General features: G+C 42.7%; 1 protein-coding gene and 1 long non-coding RNA gene across 6 annotated transcripts in view; one reads left to right on the top strand and one right to left on the bottom strand.

Annotated features, from left to right (window-relative positions):
* The window catches only part of CLVS1 (clavesin 1), a 246,674-nt gene that overhangs the window by 64,373 nt on the left and 156,653 nt on the right, over nt 1-25,648 (top strand). For 4 of the 5 annotated variants that reach the window (XM_055091287.1, XM_055091286.1, XM_007115635.3 and 1 more), the window contains one exon: nt 1,029-4,124. The gene's annotated coding sequence lies outside the window, so the exon portion shown is untranslated. The remainder of the gene's footprint in view (nt 1-1,028; nt 4,125-25,648) is intronic. The other variant, XM_028500704.2, reaches the window with a different exon arrangement.
* The window catches only part of LOC112065833 (uncharacterized), a 130,875-nt gene that overhangs the window by 5,986 nt on the left and 99,241 nt on the right, over nt 1-25,648 (bottom strand). The window lies entirely within an intron of this gene.

Here is a 25,648-nt window from a genome sequence, read left to right as displayed (position 1 = left end):
CTACCCCAATAAAAATTTTTTTAAAAAAGAAGTAGACTTGCTGGTGAAGATGTGGAGGAAAGGGACCCTTCCTACACTGTTGGTGGGAATGTAAACTGGTGCAGCCAATATGGAAAACAGTATGGAGGTGCCTCAAAAAATTAAACATAGAACTACCGTATGATCCAGCAATCCCACTTCTGGGTATCTAAAGGAAATGAAACCATTATCTTGAAGAGATAGCGATACCCCCATTTTCATTGCAGCATTAAACAGCCAAGGTATGGAAACAACCAAATGTCTGTCCACCGATGGATGAATGGATCAAGAAAATGTGTGTGTATATATATATATATATATATACACAATGGAATAATATTCAGCCTTGAAAAGGGAAGGAAATCCTATCATTTGCAGCAACATGGGTGAAACTGGAGGGCATTATGCTAAGTGAAATAGGCCAGACAGAGACAGACGGCGTGGCATCACTTATTTGTGGAATCTAAAAAAAAAAATAGTCAAACTGATAGAAACAGAGAGTTGAAAAATGGATGCCAGGGGCTGAGGTTGGGGGAAATAGGGAGAGGTTGGTAAAGAGTAAAATCTTTCAGTTATAAGATGAATAAAGTCTGAGGACATTATATATAATGTGGTGACCACAGCTGATAACACTGTACTGTGTGACTGAAATTTGCTAAGAGAGTAGAATTTAGATGTTCTCACCAAAAATAAAAAAGGGGGGGGTAAATATGTGAGGTGATGGGTGTGTTAATTAATGGGGGAATCCTTTCACAATATATACGTGTATCAAATTATCGAATTGGTACCCTTTAACTATCTTACAATTTTACATGTCAATTTTACCTCAATAAAGCTAGGAAAAGAGAAGTAAATTTGCAGATTTTTAATTAACCAAATGCAAAATAAAAAAACCTTGGTATTTTGGTAGTCAAGATAATAACATTCAACAAGAACGCGCAGCCTAACTCAGTTTTCCAAAGAATTGATTATTTTACATTTTAAAAGATTTCTTTTCTCCTACATCCTAGAAAGTCCAAAGCAGCGCCATGCACCTGGCAAGGAGAGGAGAAGAAAATGCTGTCTCATATTATTGAGCAAGTACATACACACCAGGAGGACCACTTGGAATCAGGCTTGAGGCAAATAACCCTTAACAAAGGCGGCCCAGGGAAGGGGTGGGGCCAGGAGACAGAGCATCCCACGACGCACAAGGCCAGCAGGATCAGTTCTCACCCCTGTGGCCCAGGCACTGTACCCGTGACGCCAGCACACACACAGCTGTTACTCACTGCTCTCCTTGCCTGGAGCAGCTGAATGGCTTTCACCTGAACCACAGAGAACATCCTTGGTAAGTGCACTCAAAATTGCCACTGTGTTTATGTCATAAAAGGGACGTATAAGGAGACATGACTTAGAGGAGACCTTCTATTTGCTTGTCTAGTGAAATTATTACATAATTAATATTCTTGCTCCCGTAAGAGTTTAGTCTGCACAACAGAATGTTTTGAAGAAAAGCAATGCCGGACTTTGGTTTCATTTGACACATTCCAAAGCTCTAGTGTAAACCCAGAGTAGGAAGGCAATGCAGAGTCCCTAACTCTGGGGCGCAGCAGGTACACAACATTCAAAAACTTCCAATGTCTGAAAAACTGCATATTAAAGATTCCTAAGCCAGGCATAGTCAAGAATCCTACAGCCGAACTATTCACAGTAAGTCCCCTACATACGCGTGAGTTCCGTTCCGAGAGCGGGTTTGTCCAATTTGTTCGTAAGTCCAACAAAGTTAGCCTAGGTAGCCAACTAACACAATTGGCTATAGAGTACAGTACTGCAATAGGTTTATAATAACTTTTCACACAAATAATACATAAAAACAAACACAAAAAAACGAAGAAAACATTTCTAATCTTAAAGTACGGTACCTTGAAAGGTACAGTAGTCCAGTACAACAGCTGGCACGCGGGGGCGGCATCGAGTGAACAGGCAGGAAGAGTTACCGCCTGCAGGAGGGAGAGGGGGTGGGCGATGGTAGAGCGGAAGGATCGTCAGCAACAGGAGACGGAGGGCAAGCTGCGATTTCACTCACGCCTGACGTTGATGGAACGCACGGTCGCATCTTTGAAAGTTCACAACTTGAAGGTTCGTATGTAGGGGACTTACTGTACAGCACTTTAGTCAACGTCTATGTTTAAAAAAATCACTCATAAAGTGATTTAATATATCATCTCTGCCTAAAAACTGCAGCATATCATTAGCAAATAACTTCGGAGTGCACTGAAAATGAAAACTTCATTTTCAATTTTAAAAATGAAATACAATACCAATTTAACTATTGCTTAAACACCTGGAAAGTCAAACTGTCTTTCCTAGGTCAGTTTTCCATTCGGGTGAGGGCTCACATGAGAGGTAGCACCATCCACAGAGGGACTGTTTTATGGCAATCGTAGCACTAAAGCACATTTGCGAGTATATACTGTATACATCACAACATCAGAGGAGTTCCTGACCTTGGCATATTGGAAGTCCCCCAAACAGCAGATCGGGTAACCCTTAAATGCAAAGATCATTCTCTATAGGAAGGAATCGCTATCGTGGCATCTTCCTTGATGGGAACATTGGTGGAAGGCAGTTATCATGCCCGGTCCTGGGTGGGGTTGGGTTAAACCTGACAGAAAACGGCAGCCAAGGTGCTGAGGGCAAAAGCAGAGATGTGGTAACAGAAGGGTGAGACAATGCAGGCAGCATGTGGTCATATCCATCCCGAGGAGAGAGATTTCAACAGCCTGGCTCATGAAGCATCACCTATGCATTCCAAGTCACCTTCTAGCTTAGACTTTGGGAACACACGCTCACGGGGCTCCGGAGAGCCCTCGGCACCGCGCGCAGCTGCACGGGTGTTGGCGGTGAACAGCGGGTGTGAGCAGGCCGGTGCCGGTGCAGCAGGCAGCCCGGGCTGCAGCCGTCGGCACAGCGCTGCATCGCTGCATGCAGGGGTGCTCTGGCCCCAGCTCCCCAGCTGCGGCACCAAGCTTGCAGGAGGGGCTGCTGTATTTTCGCCTTTGCGGGGTGGCCGAGGTGCAGCTCTGCAGTAACTCTACGCCCACCTGTTCCCTCCCTTCACACGAATATGGTCTCTGCCCAGAGCACACGATTGAGCCCCCTTTTCTGCTCTCTCCTCCTCCTCCTGCTGTCAGTGTGAATGGCGCCTTTCCCCTGCCCCCTCGCCCAGCTAAACTGGGGCGGCAGATCCCTGTTTTTAATCATTATCTGTGCACTTATGTGCTAGATCTTACTTATTAGGGTGTCCAACCCCTGCCTTTTATAAAGGATATGAATAGCCAGAGAGTCAGGAAAGTGCTTAGAATTGCTTCCTTAGATTAACTGTGGCGCCCTTGGCTGTGTCTATAACATCTGAAAGGTCAGGGACATCTGAGAGCCCATTTGCCTGTAAACAAACCTGACTATTAGGTGATAAAGCCAATGCACAGTCCAAAGGAAGGAACCAGACCGCTTTTTGCCTGTTCCTTTAGATTTGCCACCAAGCAGCTGTTCTCCTGTCCTCTTCTTCCCATACACCAGCTGGGTGGGAAGAAGTATTTTTACCCCTCTCTCTCCTTCCCACTTCGCCATGCCAGGGATGCGTCATTTCTTTCTTTACCCCTCTGGTGAAGCTGTTGGTTAATAAGAGCTGGGGGAGGGGTGGGAGTTCTGATCTTCAGGGCCCTCGGGTCTTGTGTATAAAGTCAGGGGTCCTTCCTGGTCCAGCTCAAACGTACCGACAGCCTCTGAGCACCCAAGTTCTGCGTTTAATTCTGCTGAGTCTTTTTTCTTTCTTCTGTCTTCTATCTTAACGTGTAAGTGCCAGCTCCCCAGAGGAAACACCCCAGCCAGGAAGTGGATACAGGAGAGAAGTAAGGGATGCTGGGGAGGAAGTAAGGGTGATGAGAATGGAGACACCAAACACAGAGGTTTGCAGGCTTAACCCGCATGAAGACGATACGAGGAGCTTGCGTAAATTCAAATCCCCAGATCTCCCCGACTACTTGAATTTGGATTCAGTAGCTCTAGGATGGAAGTATTGGACCCCAGAATCTACATTCTGGTGCCCGGATAATATCATAAAAGTGAGTCTTGCATGTTTTCCTGTCCTAAAAGAATCAAGTACCTGTGGCTTGAGCTCCCTGATCTAAGTCAGTGCTTCCAAGTGATGTGTGCTCAGATACTGCTTCCCCGGGGGTGGCCCAGGGACCCTCGACCAGCCTCATCCACTTCCCTTGCTGTGCTTTTCAAATACTGTCATTTGTTCTGGGTGTGCTGATGTGAAAGAGGTTGTGAAGCACTGGCTAAGCCATACTGCTTTAGAATCCCATACAGGCTAACTATCCCTTGAATAATAGCGTTAATTTCAGAGGAATTATAAATAAAAGAGGAGAGTAGAAAGGATATAGTTTGGGGCCAGGATGGGGTTCAGGAGAGGTCTCTGCACAACATCCTCGTCCACTGCACCAATCCAGAGAGACGGAAAGCCCTGGCGAGAGGGAGGATGCCACAGTTCACATTTTTCAGACAAGGGATGCTCTCCTGTTGTGTCAGATCACTGCTTCTTCTCTGTCTTTCACCTTTTGACAGCGGTTCTCACTGCCTTGTGTTTTTAAAGCATGTCGTAGGATGCTGCTTGACTGTCCAGGAAGATAGATAGTAGTCACCCATCAGCTGTACAGGTTCACAGGCACCTCTGGTGAGAATTCAGAGGGATTTTGTGCCTTGTTTTGAGATCAGAGAACGGCATCATGTCAGTGAGAGCACATCTGCTGAACTTGTCTTTGACATCAGCATCTGGAAAGATAGAGATCAGGCGGCCTTCCTCTGCCAACCAGAGCCCATCCCGCGTTCACACAAGTTCCCCCTTGTATACGATTTTCGGCCTCCCAGGCTGCAGGCAGTGTCGGGTGACAGGGTGGCCAGTGTTCCGGGTGCCCTCACCCTCTGGTTCCTTGTCCTTGACTTGCCCTTTCCTGACTGGTGTCTGCCAGAGGGTTCAGAGCAACAGTAGCAAAGAGCGCTTGTTGCTCTGAAAGCCCGTCACACCTGCTCCCGCTGGAGGTGCTGCAAGGGGTGGAGGTGGAGGTACCAGTAATTTAAGATGGTCTTATTGGCAATTTAGTTAAACCTGCTGTGCTGTACTGTGTCAAAGCAGGAAGGTAAATGAACGTTCTAGCGACTGAAAGAGCTGGCATTTGAAAGAGGAGGAGCAAGAGAGAGACACCTCCCCGGGAATCCTGACAGGTGAAAAATGACCCAGAAGAATCCTTTGTTATAAATAGCTTGGCTGGCACAGGTACTAAAAACCAACTCATATTTGCTATAATTTGCTTAAGATTTCTGCTAGAAGTCCCTGCCCATTTCACCAGCACACAGAGGATAGGGGGTGGGTTTTACATATTGTTGTTTTCTACCTACATGCTTTTCTTTGAATATCAACTCTCAAGTATTTGTAATATCGCAAATACACAATTACGGTTAAAAAAAATCCACAGATTATTTTTAGTTGACTTTTACGTGTAGTTTTATATTTACGTATGAAAATGGGTGTGCTTCATGCTTGGAGAATTCATGTTTAACAAAGTAATGAAGCCCTACTGGGCCCATCTCCCTCTGCAAATGTTGGCGGTCTGCCCGGTTCCTGTCTGACTCCTTTTATGGGCTCTTGTCTATAAGCCATGATGTCCTGGGATTCAATATTAGCAACCCTTCGACATTTCGGCTAGTCGGAGAGATGAAGTTGAATGCTTGCATTTCTACCTTTGTCTTTCGACAAAATGAATGGGCGTTGAGAAGGCTGTAATGAAGCACTCTGGCTGCGCTGGGCAGGCCTGGTGTTGCTGGAGGCGGCGGAGGGTTTGGCAGCACATGACGTGGGTTTGAATCCCAACCCTGATCCTCAATGGTATAGCCCTAAGCAGGTAATTTAGCCTCTCAAACATCAGACTCTCACCAGCTAAGGGTCATCATCAGTGGCCTGCTTACCTCAGGGGGTGGGTGTGGAGGTCAAAGAGGATGGCAGATATGAAACCATTTCGTAAACTGCAACTCGGTCTTTTATATGTCAAACAGTCTGGGGCTCCAGTGCTAGTAGGTCTCCTACATGTTAACAAAGCGGTATCTCAGCTTGAGCAAGCGGCCATTCTCATAGTGATCAAGAATGAGATTTTCTATACACAGAGAGATAGTCTGCCCCCAATAAATGGCAAATTAACTTTCAGCTTGCTTCAAAGTTTCTTTTCAAGCTGCAAGAGTATGAGAAGGAGGCATCAGAACAGATATCCTCGTGCCGAAATCAGGAAAACTCGAATAGAGGCTCAAAGCCAGGGCTGTAGCTTCTACACCTCTGACCTGCCCAGGGTGCAGACCTTGTCTTTTTCTCCCCTCGCACCCCCAAACCCTGAGGTGATCTCACTTAACCCTGTGGTGCTGAATGCCATCTGTATGCTGAAGATGCTGGAAGTTACAGCTCCAAATCGAAACTTTCCGCGAGCTCCAAACATATACCCAGTTACATTTTCAATACTGTCACCTGGTTATCTAACAGGTCCTAGAAAATTAACATGGCCTATACTGAGCCATTGATCTCCTCTTCAAGTCCACTTTCCACCGAGCCTTAATTATTTCAACCAATGGCAGGACCAATAGCTCAGATCAAAGTGACAGGAACCATGCATGCTAGGCTCTGCCCTGGAGCCTACCAGGGTTCAAATCTCAGCTCTGCCGCTTGTTAGCCCTGTGACTTTGGATAAATTACTTAATCGTTCTGTGCCTCAGTTTCCTTATCTGAAAATGGGAACCATACAGTACCTATCTCTTCATATTTTTTGGTGAAGATAAAATAGGTGTTAGTACACATCAAGCACTCACAATGGTGCCTAGAGCGTTGTACGTTCTATGGAAGGGTTTGCTGTTGTTATCATTTCCTCATGCCTTATCTAAATTTCCTTAGCTCTACTTCCAAAGCATACCTTGAACTGGATGACTTTTCACTATCCCAGTACCACAACCCCAGGCCAGACCATCACTCCAGCTCTGCAGAATTCCCGGGCCCTTCCTGCTCGCCTCCCTGTCTTTGCTCTCCCTCTGCTCTGTCCATCCTTGGCAGAGCAACCAGAGTCTAGGCTCCTTGCCTGCAAGTCCCACCTGTTCTGGTCTTGCTTTCCTTTCCAATCTCACTCCTGTACCCTACCTCATTCAGGATGGTCTAGCTGCCATGATGGCTCATTTGCATCACTTATTTCTCAGCTCAGATGGCGTGTCTTCTAGGAGACCTTCTCTTGTCTCCACCGTCAGAGGCCTCCTCTACCAGTCACTTCCCACCATTGTCATATCCTCCTCTTTTCTTCATAGGCTTAGCAGGATCTGAAACGACCGTATTAATGGACAGGCCTAGAGGTCCCTGTTCATTTCATCCCATGGAATCTCAGGTCCCTGACTGCGAGGACCGACTCTGTCTACTTTGTTGCCATGCCCTGACAGTGTTGAACTTTACCTGATGCTTGAGAGCCTGGAAAACAGTAAAGTCTAAGAAATCCCCCCATCCTTTGTATTTGAGAAATGATTTGCTTGCAAAGAACCATCCTTCATCATACACCATGATCAAGTGGGGTTTATCCCAGGAATGCAAGGATTCTTCAATATATGCAAATCAATCAATGTGATATACCATATTAACAAATTGAAGGATAAAAACCATATGATAATCTCAATAGATGCAGAAAAAGCTTTTGACAAAATTCAACACCCATTTTTGAAACAACTCTCCAGAAAGTAGGCATAGAGGGAACTTACCTCAACATAATAAAGGCCATATATGACAAACCCACAGCAACATCATTGTCAATGGTGAAAAACTGAAACCATTTCCACTAAGATCAGGAACAAGACAAGGATGTCCACTCTCACCGCTATTATGCAACATAGTTTTGGAAGTTTTAGCCACAGCAATCAGAGAAGAAAAAGAAATAAAAGGAATCCAAATCGGAGAAGAAGAAGTAAAAGTGTCATCGTTTGCAGATGACATGATACTATACATACAGAATCCTAAAGATGCCACCAGAAAACTACTAGAGCTAATCAATGAATTTGGTAAAGTAGCAGGATACAAAATTAATGCACAGAAATCTCTTGCATTCCTATACACTAATGATGAAAAATATGAAAAAGAAATTAAGGAAACACTCCCGTTTACCATTTGCGACAAAAGGAATAAAATACCTAAGAATAAACCTACCTAAGGAGACAAAAGACCTGTATGCAGAAAACTATTAAGACACTGATGAAAGAAATTAAAGATGATACAAACAGATGGAGAGATATACCACGTTCTTGGATTGGAAGAACCAGAATTGTGAAAATGACTACACTACCCAAAGCAATCTACAGATTCATTGCAATCCTTATCAAAGTACCAATGGCATTTTTCACAGAATTCGAACAAAAAATTCACAATTTGTATGGAAACACAAAAGACCCCAAATGGCCAAAGCAATCTTGAGAAAGAAAAATGGAGCTGGAGGAATCAGGTTCCCAGACTTCAGACTGTACTACTAAGCTACAGTAATCAAGACAGTATAGTACTGGCACAAAAACAGAAATATAGATCAATGAAACAAGATAGAAAGCCCAGAGATAAACCCACGCACGTATGGTCACCTTATCTCTGATAAAGGAGGCAAGAATATACAATGGAGAAAAGACAGCCTCTTCAGTAAGGGGTGCTGGGAAAACTGGACAACTACATGTAAAAGAATGAAATTAGAACAAGCCCTAACACCATACACAAAAATAAACTCAAAATGGATTAAAGACCTAAATGTAAGGCCAGACACTATCAAGCTCTTAGAGGAAAACATAGGCAGAACACTCTATGACATAAATCACAGCAAGATCCTTTCTGACCCACCTCCTAGAGAAATGGAAATAAAAACAAAAATAAACAAATGGGACCTAATGAAACTTAACAGCTTTTGCACAGCAAAGGAAACCATAAACAAGATGAAAAGACAACCCTCAGAATGGGAGAAGATATTTGCAAATGAAGCAACTGACAAAGGCTGATCTCCAAAATATACAAGCAGCTTGTGCAGCTCAATATAAAAAAAAAAAAACCCACCCAATCCAAAAATGGGCAGAAGACCTAAATAGACATTTCTCCAAAGAAGATATACAGATCACCAACAAACACATGAAAGGATGCTCAACATCACTAATCATTAGAGAAACGCAAGTCAAAACTACAAAGAGGTATCACCTCACACCGGTCAGAATGGCCATCATCAAAAAATCTACAAGCAATAAATGCTGGAGAGGGTGTGGAGAAAAGGGAACCCCCTTGCACTGTTGGTGGGAATGTAAATTGATACAGCCACTATGGAGAACAGTATGGAGGTTCCTTAAAAAACTACAAATAGAACTACCATACGACCCAGCAATGCCACTACTGGGCATATACCCTGAGAAAACCATAATTCAAAAAGAGTCATGTACCACAATGTTGACTGCAGCACTATTGACAATAGCCAGGACAGGGAAGCAACCTAAGCAACCTGTCAACCTTTATCCATTGACAGATGAATGGATAAAGAAGATGTGGCACATATATACAATGGAATATTACTCAGCCATAAAAAGAAATGAAATTGGGTTATTTGTAGTGAGGTGGATGGATCTAGAGTCTGTCATACAGAGTGAAGTAAGTCAGAAAGAGAAAAACAAATACCGTACACTAACACATATATATGGAATCTAAAAAAAACCCCCCAAACAAAAAATGGTTCTGAAGAACCTAGGGGCAGGACAGAAATAAAGACGCAGACGTAGAGAATGGACTTGAGGACATGGGGAGGGGGAAGCGTAAGCTGGGACGAAGTGAGAGAGTGGCATGGACATATATACACTACCAAATGTAAAACAGATAGCTAGTGGGAAGCAGCTGCATAGCACGGGATTCACTTTGTTATAAAGCAGAAACTAACACACCATTGTAAAGAAATTATACTCCAATAAAGACGTTTAAAAGAAAAACAAAACCATCCTTCCCCAAAATGACTTAAAGTTCATGGATGCCCCTTGTTTACCTATAACAAGACCAGACACAGACCTTCCAAGTTTCTATTCTTTGCCTTATAAATGACTAGCTGAACTGCTTGTCTCTACTGAGCAATTGGAACGAAATATTTATTAACCAAACTTTGGTTAATATTCTCTCCTTCCCTGAGGCCACTGAACTGTGGCCCGCCCTCAGCCTGAGCCAGCAGGCAGGTGAGAGTAAGTTGGCTGCAGGGTAAACTGTTCTCTGATCTACTGTCTGATCAGACCACTCCTTCACCCCACTCTCCCACACAGATTCTTTCTAGCCTTTTCACTCCTCCCTGTAAAAGAAAAACCCTTGTTTAACCGTTGAGGTATTCACAGATCTTATGGCCACGGCTTTCTTTCTATTGTAATATTCCTCTTCTCCTACTGCAATATTCTTTTCCTCCCTTGCAATAATCTTTCTGAATATGAATAAAGTCTCTCTTAAATAAATCTGGAATCGTGTTTTTATTTGACAGTTTCCGGTGTCTAAAAGGCGCCTGGCCCATCGTAAGTGCTTAATGGATATCTATTGTGGAATAAAAATAGAGTGTCATTTGGGATTCTAGTCAAAATACGGCAGCTTCCGTATGGCAGCCCTGTGCATGGTGGATCTGTTAGGGAACCTTTGACCAAAACCGCCCGCCTTGGCCAGGCACGATGGTAACTGCTTGCCTCAGCTGTCCCACAGCAGGAGGTCCCGATAAGGAACACGGTGCTTGCACGGTGCTACCGCCGAAAACCGACCAGGAGAATTCGAGAGGGGCGGAAAGGAGGGAGGAGATGCCAGCCCATAACATATCCTGCCAACCTCCTAAGAATCCTTCTTGCTGGAATCCATCTTGGCCGAGAGATGCGCATGCCACCCGGAAGGATGCTGAGTCAGACCAGATACGGGCAACAAGCAAGATGACTGGCCAGAGACAACCCGGAAACACACCCCATTACCATAAAACCTGAGACTGTGAGCCACACGCCAGAGCAGTTCTCCTGGGGTCCCTCACGCCACTGATCTCCGCCCAGGCGCCCCTTCCTAGTAAAGTCTTTTGCTTTGTCAGTACGTGTGTCTCCTCAGACAATTCATTTCTGAGTGTTAGACAAGGGCCCACTCTTGGGCCCTGGAAGGGGTCCCCCTTCCTGCAACAAATCTAATGCTCATTGCTTAATACCCCCTCCCACCACCCACTGCTATGAAGCACAGAGACAAGGCACTCAGGCCAAGAGTAGGTGGCTGATGGTAGAAGTGGAGTTGCCATTTACCCAGCCCCTTATTTCATTCTCATTCACTTGCAGAAAAAATGCCTGCCCTGGTCCTCTCAAGAGTTTAGTTCCCTCATTCTCCAGTCTAGCCTTCATTGTGTACCACCTGGACTGGGATGCTGAACAAAGATGAGAGCAGTATGGGTTTGTCTTTGTATCTGCAGGAGGCTAACTCTCCATGTAATCTAGGAATATTATTAAAAATAAAATTTCCCACTTTTCAAGCAGATATTTAGCATCTTATAAATTCTGTATCAAATTTGTGTCGTATTCTTGGTTACATTTAAAAATTAAAACCAACTGAAACAAAACAGAGTAAAATAAAATACTCACTAAGCCCTAAATACTGCCACCCCAACACACACCCACACACACAATCTTCCATTATTTTTAAATTTTTCTTTGCTTTAGATCACGCGGGCTTAGTCTCATTCTGACTATAATTTTATGGGAAAAATTATCTTCAGCCTTGAAAGATAGAGCAACTCCTATATTTTCCATATACTGTTTAAACAGCTATGATTTAAAAAAACCAAACTTTCCACACCAGTTTAGTTTTTCCTCTTCTCGTGACTAACCTAAGCATCCTTCTTAATTGCAAATATATTAAATGATAATCATGACTGAGGTACATAGCTAATTTGGGTTTATTGCCTTCTTACATGTATAACAAATATGAGCTTCTCAAGTTGGTATGATTACGTTTCAAGACCCATAAAATATGCTTCATTTTATCATAACTGTAATGTCATTTTGAGTTAATTTATTTAAGAAAATTCTGCTCAGTGCTCTTAAGGAATCTATCTCAGGACTGGGCATGAAAAAGGGCGTCAATTAACTCTTTATTGGTGGATTCATCATGGAAAGAGACTGCCATTCATGGGTCCTGGTGGCTACTCAGCACAATAAAAAATGCTGACGCCAGCTGTTCTGGTGATAAGAGAGTCATCCTGAACTTGTAAGAATTAGAAATGGCTAATTATTCTGGATAAAAATGTTTAAAATCAACATTCGGTTTATTTTAAACATTTCACATGTCAGGCAATCAGGTAATTTATTGAGTACCTTCATCATGCTTGCTGTTGCACTAAAAGCCAATGGGTGATTAAAAAAATGGCCTTCTTTCAACACTGTTATAAAGAATCTATTTTTATTTTGTTGCCATTTGCTTGGACTAGTTTAAACATTCTTTGAATTTATTTTCCTTACATTACTGATGTATTCCTTTATTCCAGCTGAAATTAGCTCTATTTCCCTGAGTTTAAATCTTCTTGACAGTTATTGATAATGCCATTTCTCTACCCCAGTGAATCACTTAACCAAGGACATACTTAATTCCTTTAAGCTTTCTCTTCTTGCTTTCTTCTCCTCCTCCATCTTAACCAAATTCTGATTAGTGAGCTCATTACCGTTTGTTTCCGGGTGTCTTTTAACATGTAGCGAATCTGAAATGTTTTCATTGAAGCAGGGAAATTGCTACCTTCCTCCTTCATCCCACTTTGCTACTCATTTTCAAGCCCTAAGGATTTATCTCCATTTTGAAGATACGTCATGGCAAAGGAGGACACAATCACTGATTATTTTTAAGTTTGGATGGCTTAAAACTAGCTTAAAACACATCCTTTTTCTCCAGATAAAGTTACTTAAAATTTGGTGCTACTTTCTTCAATTGATTAACACTTGTAGTGTCTTATGTCTTCAAAATTCATATTATAGACTCTGTTCAATTCTCCAAGTACAAATAAGGTTGTCAGACAGCTTTAAGACTGCAACCAATGAGTAATACATAAAGAGTGCAACGAATAAGTAATTTATGGAAGGGCTCTCTGGTGATGAAAAGAATTAATGAAGTTTCCAAAGGTGTCCAATTTGTAATCCGGGGAGAGGTCTGATGCTGAGAGATCTTGACTTCAAGCCAAAGAAACAAAGACTACAGACCTACGAAAACTGGAGAGGGAGAGAATTATTATCTAACTCAGGGATTGCAAACAGGAGGACTCCAAACTCCGTCTGGCCTACAGATTGTTTTTATTTCTTTAACTCTGGTTTTGAATGCTTTTAGGAAAGGCAAACTGATCTGTCCACCACACCTCCCACCATGAACACTGCCCGGCCCCTGAACCCATTCACGCATTTGTATCACCTGCCTGGCACCTCAAGGCATTTCAATCTGTGACCCAGTTTTCACAGTAAGGAAATGAGAAAACTGTGGAGGTGAGTGATTTGTTCAAGGTAACTGATGAGCAATGTGTTTCATACGCGGGTTACCTCACCCCCACCCTGACTGTCCATCTAGAATCCTTTGTACTTCAGCCTTGGTTATATTAGTCTGAGAGATTAAAGTCAGAACTAACTAAAAATCTACGAATGCAATCACAAAAGTATGTTAGAAGAAGGAGTTATGAAATGGAAGCTTAGTTCAGGAGGTTGAGTAATTTAACCAAGCTGAAGGAGAAAGCTGGGTTTTGTGTCTTATACTCAACACCCTCCCCTACACACACACACACACACAGGGTTTATTGCTTATTTTGCAAAATGAGGGGAACAGCCTGTGAAAGGTGATTAAGTTATGGCATTCCTTTCTGTAAGCACAGAGTCAAAATTTCCAAATAAATTTGTAGAAGGTGCTTGCCTTTAAAATGCCACTGATCCTTCAAAAGAACAACCCAGTAAAGTAACATACATTAGTAAAATCTTATGGCATGCTCAGAAATTATTTTCTCATAGCTATCATATTACTCATGCAAGATTTCCTTATGTCAACATGATTTCATTTCAAAAAGATCATTGGGGTTGGCGAAAGAGGCAACTGTGCTTAACCAGTCATGCCGTTAACGTAGTAAGCAAGATCCACGATTACATCATAGGAACATAAAAGGGAACAGAGAAAGGTTTAGTTTGGGGAATTCTGGGCTCCTTGCACTTTCTGACTCAGAGCTAAACATTCGTTAAGGGAACAGTGCTTTTTGTGGCTTTCTAAGACATTTAGAATAAGCCATTAACAATTAGGGCAGGTGACCGCAGAATGAAGGGCAAGGTCCAGATTGGTAATTAAAATACCCTGCAGCAACATGGATGGACCTAGAGAGTATCACACTAAGTGAAGTAAGCCAAACAGAGAAAGACCAATATCATATGATATCCCTTATATGTGGAATCTAAAACAATGATACAAATGAACTTATTTACAAAACAGAAAGAGACTCACAGACAGAAAACAAACTTACGGTTACCAAAGGGGAAAGGTGGAGGGAGGGATAAATTAGGAGTTTGAGATTAAAATACACGCACTACTATATATAAAATAGAAAACCAACAAGGATCTACTGTATAGCACAGGGAACTATACTCAGCATCTTGTAATAACCTATGATGGAAGAGGGTGTAAAGAATATATATATATTTACACATATGTGTATGATTGAATCACTTTGCTGTACATCTGAAACTATCACATTATAACGAGCCCTAATCAACTATATTTCAATAAAAGTTTTAAAATGTATTAAAAAATTAAAAAGTACACTCTCCCATCATTCTTGGTCCAATCATTGTTATCAATATGCACTCACATTGGTTTACACTCTCTTTTCAGTCTCTTTCCTTTCCATTTCTCGGTCACTGTGTCTTAACAGATTTGGGATACCTTTCTCCTCTTTTTTGTTTACTCCTTTTTTGTCTTCTGACGGGTGATCCCAAACAGTCCCAGCAGGAGATCTATATGAGTTAGAAAGATTGCTTGAAAAACTCTCGCATTTATGCACCAGTAAAGTTGTCTTTCTGGCAATATTCTCTTCTGCTTTTAGATTTTAATTAAACTAGACTCTTAGTTCTAAGTCATCCCCGTGCTCGACAGCATTTTTTCCTGTCTCTATCCAGCTCTTATCAGATGCACTATAACCGTTTGCTCATATATTCAGGTCCCTCATTTGCCTCTTCTCACCTCAAGGACAAGGAATTATGTCTTAATCAGTTTTGTACTCCTGGCACCTAACATAGTATATGTGATACTATTAAAAGAAAAAGAAAAAAGGAAGGAGCAAAACCACACCAGGTAATAGCTGTCTGTGAAGGAGCCTGCTTTCTTAAAACTCCAAGTTTTAGTTAATACGTTGAAACATAGAAAAGAGACGCAATGGTTGAGCTGGAAGAATCGGGGAGGCCACTTTATGGAGGGAATGGTGCCCTCAAGGGAAGGGAAGCTGGCTTAGACCCATGACCCAAGCATATCCCCATTGACCTCTGATGTTTTCTCTGTCCCCTACCAAGTTGTCTCCTTCCTCTGGTGTCTTGTTCCTTACCACTGCCACCTCTCTGATGCTTGAGTGATCTGTGGCCATATGGATTTGTCTTGTAGATTCTCCTTTCTCAATTCCACCATAACAGACGAAACTCCTCGTTACCCATACTTTTTACTTTATATCTGTCAGTCTCTTCAATCTGATCGAAGTCTGGTCTTGCTGGCTCAGGAGTCCCTCCGTCTCTCTGACTTTCTCTTTCCCTGTCTCTCTCTCACTCAATCTCTTGCTCTCTGTCTCTTTCCCTCCTTCTCCCCACTGACAGAGCATTTACTATGTACCAGGTGTGTTCTAGAAGCACCAGCATTGCCCGTAGACCTGGGTAACGGGAGCTTTTGCCCTGGCCATGGGCATAGCATCCCCGTGGGATGAAATGCTCACTGGTGCCCAGGGACACGTCCACCCAGAGTCTGCACCCACCCCCCCCTCCATGTTCCAAGTACCCAGAATGAAAGAATTCCCTGCCCAAATGGCCCCAAACCTGCACCTGGGGCTTGTGTGGACCTGTTCCAAAGGTCCTACTCCCTGAGCACGCCCGTGCTGTTGGTTGCGGGGTGAGGCTGGATGAGCTTTGCTGTGTGGGATACCCACATATGTGTCCTTAGGCCCCTCGTGATACAGAACACAGCCAAGGGTGTATGTACAAGGGGGTGATCTATGGGTGGGGGGATGCCTCTTCTTTTATTTGATTCCCACCTTCAGCTCCCGTAAATGTTAGCTCCTGCTATGTGCTTTACGTATATTGCTTCATTTGTTCTTCACAGCAGCTCCATGTGGGGGAACCAAGCTCTTACGGGGAACTAGAGGGAATTACCAAGGTCTCAGGTAAACTCATTTATCCAACAAATAGTTATTGATCGACATAGTGGTGAGCAAAAACAAATGGCCTCTTCTCTCATGAATCTTCTTATGTCCACTGAACAAACCAATAAAGACAACCCAGTAAGCAAAGACTGTGTCATTGTACACTTACTAAATAGCAATCACACGGAGTGTTGCACTAACCCAGTCTTGGGTTCCTAGAAGACATTTAGGCTCAACCTCCACTACTATTTCAAAAAGGTCCTTGTAAATTTGTCTTCTTTTTGTGAACATTTTTTCGTATGTCCTGTCTCCAAAGCAGATGTTCAAAATGTCTCTGCTTTTATAACCTAGAAGTGTTGGACACAACTTTCCAAGTTCTCTGGTAGTGTTAGTACCACAAACTAATTTGGTTATACGTGGTGCTGGATGTCATCAGAGATTTTACACATGTATATATCTATATCTATATCTATCTATCTATCTACCTATCTATCTATCTATCTATGTATATACACGCATACACATATATGCAGGAGGCTTGAAATCACTGAAGGCAACTTCCCTCCTCCAACTCCCACAAGCTTAGGACTGGGCACCCTGAAATGACTTGGAGGGTCTCCCTCAGAAGAGGAGATCATCTTGGAATCACTAAAGTGTCTTTTCCCTGGACCACAAGGGTGCTTGTCCCCATCCTAATCCCATGCTCCTGGGGCCTGTGGCTCGGGCTGGTGCTGAGCACTGGAGCACAGACAGCCCTGCTTGGGACAGAGGCCACAGTGATGGGCCAGGCACCCTCCCTGACAGGACTTGCGCCACTGGTGTAGGAACTGGTTCCCAGAGGTAGAATATGGCTGTGAGAAACACTGGCCCAGGAGGCCAGTCAAACTGCACCGGTAACTCTTGGGGTGGGGCGGGGCCAGCGCCATCCCTTTCGGACTGAGTTAACCTGAGGGGCTGGTTAACCTGGGGGAAGCGGGGACTTCCTGCTGACAAGGTTTTGGGAGACATATGTAAGTAACATAGGAGACTGGTGACCCTATTACATTTAGAATTTGTGATGCGGGTCATATAGGTTACATTTGGGATGAAAAAAAGTGGGACTTAAAAAACCTGAATTGTGTTTCCTAACCCCAATCTCCTTCCTTCTTACAACACAGCTCTGCCCACGGGACTTCTTATTCAAAGCCAGCTCCTCTTTTGCACCCCACCTCCAGCTTTTGGCCCAGATGTGCCTTAGTTTCCTCATTTCTCCCAAGTCTTCATGCAAAAACTCTGCTCCTTTCTGCCTTTTCCTTTACTTCTTTCCTAGTCTCAAGGACCAGTTCTCTTTTTCCTTATGGTCTTCCCAAAGAATGACTTGCAAATTGCAAATTTAGAAACCAAACTCTTGTGGTTGCTGAAAAGATCTGCAGAAATAATTCCGCAGGTATTCCAATTTTGCAGAAAGGGGAACTCACAGTGGCTGGAATCCATTTAGAGCCGATTTGTAGCACCAATGTCCCAAAACATAACTCTCCTCTGATCGCCTACTAAGATATCCACTGAAACCCTTGAGGAAATGGAAGGATGTAAATTTTAACTGTATCACAAGGATATAAATTTGAAATACCAGTCCAATAAGATATACATATGTAAGTTGAATGTTTGGTTGGTTGATTATTTATTTATGATATGTGTATATATGTTAAACACAGTGAGTTTAGAACCCAGTAGATATTTAACCCACTTTCTGAGTCTCAATAAAATTTTTGGTAAGATTACTGTGAATTTCAGAAATAATACTAATAACTTTGTAATTGCTTAATTTTTATTAGAAGAAATGAAGCCTCATCTAGCATGATAGTATTTGTCATGAAGGCATAAAATTACATGAATAGAAGACAAAAGTGAATTTTAAATATCTTATTTTAAATAGGATAAGAAGTCAACATACTTAAAGATTTTCTGTACACATTATTAATCGTATTATTCAAAGCATGGGGCAAAAGGATTAATTTTTAAATTAAATGGATAGTTTCAATATGCTAAATAAATAACAAACCCAATTAAATACACACTTGCTTAAGTTTATCAGTCTTAATATTAGAATTTTGTATTAGAATTGTATTAGAATTTTTCTTTTGGAATTCAAAATGATATCCAGTTTCTGCTGAATCCAATTAAAAAAATCATTGTTGACTTTTGGTATTGAAGAGCTATTTTATCATGAGTTTTATATTAAAATGTTTTATAATGAAATAGAAACAAAAATAAATGAACATAGTAAGATCATTAAATATCTGCATTAATGAATATCACATATTTTAAAGTAAAACTACTTTAAAAGGTATTTCTTAAAGACACTAGGGATGAATTTCCCTGCACCTTCATTAATGGCAACAAAGTCCCTTATTTGCAAATATAAGAGTTCAAAAAAATAGAGGTTTTGGAGTAATTTTTATCACATACTTTAAAATACTCTTGCCCTCATAAGCAGTTATTTATGACCAACATGCACATGTACATTTCAGTCTTCTTTCACTAAACCTCGCTTGAGACATGCATGTGCTTTTCAGTCTTGGAGACAACTAGAAAGGCTCCCCAGACTAAACCCAGAGACTTGGATTTGTCCATTTATTCTGCACAGTTTCTTTCTCTTGAGCAGAATAAACAGCATCATTACAAAAAATTTCTAGAAAACATCAAAGAAATGTGGTTCTTCCTTCACTCCTGAAATGAGGCATGAATTGTTGGACTGTATAAGAATGAGTAGGGTGAGTGCAGGGCTGTTCATGACCCAAAGGGTAAGAGAAAGAGTTTGGGGGTGTTACCAACCGAACTGTGTCTCCCCCTAAATTCATACGTTGAAGCTCTACCCGCCAATGGTTGTACTGAAGATAGAGCCTTCATGGAGATAATATTAAATGAGGTCATAAGGATAGGGCTCTAATCCGGTAGGATTGGTGTCCTTATAAGAAGAGAAAGAGACTACAAATGTGCATGGAAATAGCGAGAAGGCAGTTGTCTGCAGCCAAGGAGAGAGGCCTCACCAGAAACCAACGCTGCAGACATCTTGATCTCAGACTTCCAGCCTCCAGAACTGTGGGAAAATGAATGTCTGTTGTTTAAGCTACCCAGTCTGGGATACCCTTTTATTAGTCCCAGAAGATTAATGCAAAGGTGTCCTCCATTTACTAGTTCATCCCTTTCTGCGTGTCTGCCATACTTTCAACCCCATCCCACTGGATATTCAAGGTCCTCTTGCTGCATGCTGTCTCTCCAAGGCATCCACTGATCCCCTGTAATTCCAACCTGCTCTCCTGACTCCAGACATTTATGATATTCCACTCATAAAAATATACTGATCCTACATCTCAAACCCTGAGAAACTTGCCAAATAAGTGACTGGTTTGCCTATTTTTTTTTTTTTTTTTTTTGTGGTATGCGGGCCCTCCCCCGCTGCGGAGCACAGGCTCCGGACGCGCAGGCCCAGCGGCCATGGCCCACGGGCCCAGCCGCTCCGCGGCACGTGGGATCCTCCCATACCGGGGCGCGAACCCGGTTCCCCTGCATCGGCAGGCGGACGCGCAACCACTGCGCCACCAGAGAAGCCCTGGTTTGCCTATTTTTTAGTTACTAAAACTTGCAAAGATGTACACGAACATGTAGCAACAAATAACTAATAAGCCCTGAAGTTCTGAACACCTTTCGTGTTCTTCTTTAAGAGTATCTATGTGTGTTCCATTACAATTATGTCACCCCGCTATCACCCTGGCCACAACGAATTAGAACAGGGCTGGTCCTGAGCAAAAGGTGGCTAGCAATGGGACAGCCTATCATGCTGCCTTATGAAAGAATTTTACCTGAGAGGACACTCCTCAATTGATAATGACTAAATAAGCCAATCAGATTGTGGTTCTATAAAAGTTTGAACGCAACACACAGAGAAAGTCTCAGTAAGCAGAGTGGGGAAAGATACAGAGAGAGGTGGCAGTAGGTATAAAGTATAAGTAGCAGAAGTCATGAGACAAAAAGGAGAAGAGAGAAAGAAGCGACGGTAGAAGCAGAGGGAGTGGATGGAGAAGACAAGAGAGAAGCTGCTTAAGAGACCCCAAGAGCGACACTGAGATATGACACGTTTTGGTTCCCCGAGAGGTCCCATCCCCCAATTCTTGTGGGATTCCCGTAGTACAATAGCAGAGTGGTTAAGAGCATTGGGCTTGGGGACAGACCTGGGTTATGCCCCCAGCTGCCCAATAATTCAACCATGTACTTAAACTCTCTGTGACTCAGTTTCCCTGGTAAAAAGAGGGCAATAAAGGACCCCCGTCATGGGATTGCTATGAAGATTCAGTGACATATTGCTTGTAAACTCCTTACTGTACTGCTTATATATAGTAAAAGCTTAATAAATTTTAGCTATTATTATTATTATAAACTGTGTATACTTATAATAAGCTCCCACCTGATGAAGTAAATGAAGTGTGGATCTATTCCTTGCAATGTGAAAGACACTAACACATAGTTATGATGACATAATGAATAACCTCTCTCTAAGAGACACTTACATTTTGCAGAGGTCTGGTGGGAATTAAGGTGTATAATTTCTAATACTCAACTGCTTCTTTTTGCCCTAACAAAGAGGAGACGTGTGTGGAGAAGTTTGGGATTCCCCAAAGTAATCTGGCTAAATGGTAAGAAGTCTCGTAGGCAAATCCTAGTGTGGGTAATGCCAGTTAAACTCACTAGTACTTCTTATTTTCTCCTCCTAAGGTTGGGCATTCACTAAGGGGGCCCATTTTCAGGGAAGTAGACGTTTCTCATAGGACCACGTTTCACAGAGAAATTATGGTCTGAGGAGTAAGGTCTCCTCAAACTCTTTCAAACAAATCAGTAGGATTAACTAGAACTACTTAATAGCAAAGATGAAAATTCAAATTCCATTCAAAGGAACTTGGTGGGCTAGTTCATGTGGCTCAAACAGTTGAGGGACGAGTTTTGGGAATCAAAACCTTGGAACAGGAAACGGGACCCATAGGACTCTCTTTCCATAGGTTTTCTTTTTTTTTTTCTTAAATATAAATTTTTATTTAGAATTAAAGCAAATACTTCAGTATCACAAAAATAGCATAAAACTTCAAGAAATATACCACTAGTTTGGAGTGAGCATTTATTTGCCCAATTACAACATGCAGACAAACACAGAAAACACGAGCAAGCCTGACATTTCCATCCCCAGAGCAGCGGACAAAGAGTGACATTGTCAGGCACTGAGGTAAGGGCTCCAGCAGTGGTGAAGTAGAAGGGATGTGGGCGTGCATTGCCCCCACTCCTCACCCAAAGACTCTTTCTCGAATGTGTAGGCCGCGAAGTATAAATATAGAGATAGAGATAGATATATAGATATAGATACAGATATAAGTATGTATGTGTGTATATACATATATAACCTATTGGTAATGTTTCTCTGGAGAACCCTCACTAATACAGAAGGAGTTATCAGCCCAGCAGTCATTTTCTTCTGAATTCTGAATCTGGAGCTCCTCCTCCTTTCCTCAATCTCATAATTAAACATTCTACTTAAATGAGAGGTACTTGCTGGGGAAATGCCACATTAGAGCCCAGCCTGACAGACTTAACCATGAACTCCCCTAGAAGCTGAGCATTGACTCTCCATTGCTTTTGACGCTTTTTCTTTGAGAATCCAAGCCACCTTTCGGTGACACCTAACTCCCTGGTGTGACTCAGGGAGTGAATGGTCCATGGAACGTCATGGGAAGTTCCCTACAGCAGGGTACTTTTTGCTTTAAAATTGGCACCATTGTCTGATAGGTTATGGTGAGTGAAACCAATATAAAACACAGTCCAACTAACAGTCCTTGAATACGATTCCCGCATCTGTAGTGCACACGGGATTGGCAGCGTCATCCTCAGAAAAGGATTCTAACGCAGTCCACACGCAGCGGCAAGCTTGAGAAAAGGGTGCAGCACCAAGTCTGGTACATCTGCCTGTGACATCCAGGGATCCTCTGTCTACTCTACTGTCAGAGCTGGCACCCTGGGCACATTTCCAAACATTCTCAGCCTCATATGCTGGTGTAAAGTCATGGAAAGCCTTAGGCTGCTCTGTGGCAACATGGACAACATATATTACAACCGGAGCCCCATGAAGGCAAGGAGGCTCTGATGACATGGATGCAAGCATCTGCAGAGAGCATTAATATAGATGCCACTCTATTCCAGGCCATTCTTTTTTTTTTTAAAGTTAATTAATTAATTACTTTATTTATTTATTTATATTTTTGGCTGTGTTGGGTCTTCGTTGCTGCATGAGGGCTTTCTCTAGTTGTGGAGAGTGGGGGCTACTCTTCGTTGAGGTGTGTGGGCTTCTCATTGTGGTGGCTTCTCTTGTTGCGGAGCACGGGCTCTAGGCACGTGGGCTTCAGTAGTTGTGGCTCGTGGGCTCTAGAGAGCAAGCTCAGTAGTTGGGGCGCACGGGCTTAGTAGCTCCAAGGCATGTGGGATCTTCCAAGACCAGGGCTCAAACCCATGTCCCCTACATTGGCAGGCGGATTCTTAACCACTGCGCCACCAGGGAAGTCCCCAGGCCATTCTTTTGTACAAGAAACTCCATAACCATCATGATATTCTTCGTGCAGTTCATTAATCTGGGAACTGCTCAGCCGGGTGATTCTGGCCCAGGGCGTCCCATGAGGCTGCGGCCGAGATGTCACCAGGGCCACAGTCATCAGAAGTGACTGGGGCTGGAAGATCTGCTTCCAAGATGGTACAGTCACAGGCTGGCAAGGTGGTGCTTGTAGCTCATGGGAGGCCTCAGTTTCTTCCCACACGGGCCTCTCCAGAGGCTGCCTGAGAGTCCTCATGACTCTCTGGATGACTTCTCCTTGTGCCAGATGCCTTGGGAAACAAAGATGAATTCGACATCCATTTTGATCCCAAGGAGCAGACAGTCTTGAGACAGTCTGAAGTCACCAAACTGTGACTTTCCTGCTTGAGCTTCTTGCCCTCTGGAAGACAATAAATGGTCTCAAGATATTGCCTTTCAGGTTAGACCTTTCTTCTCTAAGTCTTCCCAGTACTTAAAAGGACTACAACCAGAGTCATGGCACCGTTCACCCAGCTCACGGCAACGGCGGGAAGCCTATCACAGCCATGCCGGAGCCCCGTCTCCGGCGAAGCTTTGTGGAAGAGATGGGCTTGGAAGGATGAGGAGGATCTAAAGCGCTGTTGAGGGCGAACGGGAAGAGGGGCGGGGGGGGGGGGCAGGAGATCTGCCGCCATCGACGCCACAAAATGATATACTCTCCGGAGGTCTTCAAACTCTCATGGGCTTCATTTCCTCCTACTTTGTTTAGCCATGTGGTGCTCTACAGCAACAATTAATCAAATTGTCACGTGTCCGCCCATGACACGGTCTGGACAGGAATTTTAGATAGTGGGGGAAGAGGAGTTTCTACAAAGGTATATAGTCCAGACAGAAAACCTGTGTTTACTATAGGAATTCGCCTGAGATCCCACAGCTAGTAAGAAGCAGAGACTTGAACCAAAGCCTTTGAACTCCAAATCTCATGCTCTTTCTTCAATCATACTGATACTGATTACTGAGTTCTTTTGTTTTCCAGTCATAGAAAGTAATAATTCTGATAGCAGTGGTTATGCTTCCTTGTTTGAAGCATAGTAGACATTCTCTACAGGTTGAATTACTTTACTCTTTCTGTCAAGAATTTCCAACCTTGAGCACTTCCTACTGTTTGATCCTGCATGATGATTCCCTCTGAGAAGTATCAGAGTATAATGATGCATTGTTAGGGCTTTGTTTTTAGTCTCTCAAGCACGGAAATGAGCTTGGGTTTGCACTTCCCTATTAAAGCCTACTGCTGCACACCAACTACTCTCTCCTCCCTTGTTCCCAGCTCCGTGCATTCAAGTAGGAGCAAACAACTTATTCTGGTCAATGGGCTACGAGTAGAAATGATACGTGCCGCTTCTAGGTCAGAGCAGGAAGAGTAAGTGTGAGTTCTCACAGACTCGTTCTTCCTGTCGTGATGGCGCTTCCCTAAGTCTGAGTTTGAGGAGCAGAGCCCTTCATTCTCCCCTGCATCCCATCTGCCTGTCAACCAGCACTGAGCCTCCAGCATGAGAAATGAGATTTTGTTGTATGAAGACGCTGAGATCTTTGGATCTACTTATCACTGAAGCATAGCCTACCATCTCCTGGAAGTGAAGTGCTGTATTAAAAAATAAATTGTGTAGTGTTGACTTAATGATTGGCAATATGTGGTTAGGAGTCTGGTGTCAAAGGTAAGGCACATAATCCGTGTTATGCAGCGGGACAACATCTGGCAAAACTGTCACCTGCAATAACTTGGTAAGTTTGCATATTTAAATAACTCAAATTTCTCGGGGAAAGTGAGTGAAAAACAAAGTGTTTGTGGGAGGATGTCTTGGTTATTATTTGCTGTGTTTTACAAGATAGTAAAGAGAGAAAGAAAAGGATGACTGGTTTTATAAGTAGAAATACAAGGATATAGAGACTTCTAGAAATCCAACACTTTACCATGTTGGAATAGCTGATTGATTTTTACTCCCAAACAAAGAGTTAAAATTAAGAAAGAACTTGAGGAAAAGTCCATTAAAACATATATTTTTGGCAAGAATCAGATTAAGGATGTTACTTCAGGGTTACTTAAAACCTCTCAATGGTTTAGACTTTTTCCAGAAAAAGATAAGATAAAGGATCTGGCTTTACCACTTACTACTCCAGAGAGGCTCAAATATACTGAGAGGTAAAAAATATATTGAGGGGGTAAAAAAGCAAATAAATATAGCAGATCTGAAGTCTATGTCTCCAAAGAACTATACTGTGGATATTATAATATGAAACCGATTAAGCCAGACAGACAATGCACCTCTAAAGTATTCAGAGAATGATACTTTCAAAAAACCTATGAACTTGGAATAAAAAGTTCATGAGCCTTAGAGAACTGAAATAACTTTTGTGCCCCCCTCGTTCTCCTATGGAAGGTAATGGTCTGAAAAACTGTATCCCCTAAGGAGGTTGAAGTACGTATCTTCCAAAATATTGTAAAGGATGCCTCATCTTGTTTGTAACCACTTGCTCACACCTGCCTTACATGCAAAATTGACTAGATATGAACTTAATT

This window comes from Physeter macrocephalus, chromosome 15 (genome assembly GCF_002837175.3).
Source record: "Physeter macrocephalus isolate SW-GA chromosome 15, ASM283717v5, whole genome shotgun sequence".
NCBI classification, from domain to species: domain Eukaryota; kingdom Metazoa; phylum Chordata; class Mammalia; order Artiodactyla; family Physeteridae; genus Physeter; species Physeter macrocephalus.
This window is presented reverse-complemented; position numbering and strand designations above follow the sequence as displayed.